The 2572-nt window shown below is 49.1% G+C and overlaps 1 pseudogene; it reads left to right on the top strand.

Moving 5' to 3' along the window:
* The first annotated feature begins 1952 nt into the window (after positions 1-1952).
* Positions 1953-2044, top strand: LOC135268907 (small nucleolar RNA U13; annotated as a pseudogene).
* Positions 2045-2572: the final 528 nt, after the last annotated feature.

The raw sequence follows: 2572 nt of genomic DNA, 5'->3' as shown, positions 1-2572 counted from the left end.
AAGGGGTCTCATCTCCTACCTGTCACGTGGGTCTGGTCACTCAGCAGATGGCTCAGCGATGCAGAAAGGCCAGCTTGCTGCCTGCCTGCCATGTGAGGTTCCCTGTAAAGATGACAGCACTGCCCCTGTCACCAGTTTCATCTCCAGCTGTGCCTGGAACCGCTCGGCCTTGCCGACCATGGGTGGCTGCATGTCACTCTAGCCCTGAAAAGGTCTTGGTGTCACCTGGAATGATAGGCTTGGCCAGCAGGCCCAGCCATGACCACACAAGCTGGGACTGCAGAGGGCAGAAGACAGCCCAGCTAATGGCTTTCTATGCTGATCCTTCCCCAATTTTTGTTTTTTCTTGAGATGGAGGAGTACAGTGGTGGGATCCTGGTTCACTGCCACCTTCGCATCTGGGGTTCAAGTGACTCTCTTGCCTCAGCCTCGCAAGTAGCTGGGATGACAGGTACACACCACAGTGCCCAGCTAATTTTTCTATTTTTAGTAAAGATGAGGTTTTGCCATGTTGGCCAGGCTGGTCTCAAACTCCTGAGCCCAAGTGATCTGCCCTCCTTGGCTTCCCAAAGTGCTGGGATTACAGACGTGAGCCACTGTGCTCAGCCCTTCCTCAATTTTTTAAACTCCAGATTTCTCAAAATTAGAAACCTGTGTTACAAACTCAGACATAAATACAAAGAACTCCTCTTCTTTCCTTGACAATCCCCTCATTGGATCCATCAGGAACACAGTGGACCGTCGCTATGGAATGTGACTAGAATCAACCCCATCTGTCACCTCTGCTGTGCACCAGATCCAGCCCTGGTCATCTCACCTGTCTCACTGCAACATCCTCCTGGCTCTCCCAGTTCCCATCCCGCCATTGGTAACTGATCTCCACGTGGTGACCAGACATGTCCAATGATGGCACAACTAGCATTTCTTACGGTACAATCCAAAGTCCTTGAGAAGGCCAATGAAGCCAGAACTTTTTTGGTCACTGGTGCAGACACTGGCAGGTGGGCCACGGGGACAGCTCCCTACACTCCAAGGCCCCACATGGGAGATCCTCTAGAAAGCCAAAAGCAACTACAAATACCATCCTTTGATGGCCCCGCCAACCTGAGGGTCAAGCAGTGCTCCTGCCTCATCTTCCCAAGTAGATGGGGTTACAGGGGCACACCACCACATCTGGCTACTTTTTGTGTTTTTAGTAGAGATGGGGTTTCACCATGTTGGTCAGGCTGCTCTCAAACTCCTGACCTCAGGTGAGCCACCTGACTTGGCCTCCAACGTGCTGGGATTATAGGCATGAGCCACCATACCCGGCCTCACTTACATTTTAATAAACATATATGCCACTGGCTGCCATATGGGAGACTCAGTTCTATGCTCTTTCATAGCTTTTGAAGTTTGAATCATTTAAATGCATTGCCTATTTTTTTTTTTCTTTTTCAGTCAGAGTCTCCCTCTGCCACCCAGTCTGGAGTGCAGTAGTATGAATGTGGCTCACTGCAACATCCACCTCCAGGGTTTAAGTGGTTCTCCTGCCTCAGCCTCCCAAGTCACTGGAATTACATCATGCTCCACCATGCCCAGCTCATTTTTGTATTTTTAGTAGAGAAGGTGTTACACCATGTTGGCCAGGCTGGTCTTGAACTCCTGACCTCAAGTGATCCACCTGTCTCAGCCTCCCAAAGTGCTGAGGATTACAGGTGTGAGTCAGCATGCCCAGCTGCAAAGGTATATTTTTGAGTAAAAAGAGCAAGGTACAAACAAAAAATAGGGAACAGCTGGGCATGGTGGCTCATTCCTGTAATCCTAGCACTTTGGGAGGCTGAGGTGGGAAGATCGCTGGAGCCCAGGAGGTCGAGGCTGCAGTGAGCCATGTTTGCACCACTGCCCTCCAGCCTGAGTAACAGAGCAAGACCCTGCCTCAAGGAAAACTAAAATGAAAATTAAAAAAACAAAACCTAAGCATGACGATTGGGTTTTCATGCCATTGTGTGATATGTGCCTTCCTCAAAACTTGTAACGGTATCATCACATCACCCATCTGATGTGAAAAAGAAAAAATAAAACCCAGAAACTCAAACTTAAGATATTTGCAAATCTATGGCATTATGCATTGTCCTGTGTCTCCCCGAAGGACGCTGAAGCCCTACGCCGCAGGGTCTGTGGATGCGACCTTATTTGGAAATAGGCTCTTCACATGTGATCAAGCTGAGCTGAGGTAACGAGGGTGAATCCTAATCCCGTGTGCCTGGTGTCCTTATAAAAAGGGCATGTGTGGACAAAGACACCTGCAAAGGGAAGACAATGTCAAGACAGAGACAGAAGACCACGTACAAGCCAAGGAAGTCTGGAGGCTCTGAGAATCCAGGAGCGAGACCTGGGACAGAGCCTCCCTCACGGCCTTCACAGGAAAAACAATCAATCAAAAACCCCTTGATTTCACACTCCTGGCCTCCAGAACTGTGAGAATAAATCTCTGTGGTTGAAGCCGCACAGTTTAGGGTGATTTATTAAAGCAGCGCTGGGAAATGAATGCAGATTTCTTGGGGCGTGCATCAACACTTCTGAAGGAAAT

This window comes from Aotus nancymaae, unplaced genomic scaffold (assembly GCF_030222135.1).
Source record: "Aotus nancymaae isolate 86718 unplaced genomic scaffold, 86718_ANA_hifiasm-v0.15.2.pri h1tg000046l, whole genome shotgun sequence".
NCBI classification, from domain to species: domain Eukaryota; kingdom Metazoa; phylum Chordata; class Mammalia; order Primates; family Aotidae; genus Aotus; species Aotus nancymaae.
This window is presented reverse-complemented; position numbering and strand designations above follow the sequence as displayed.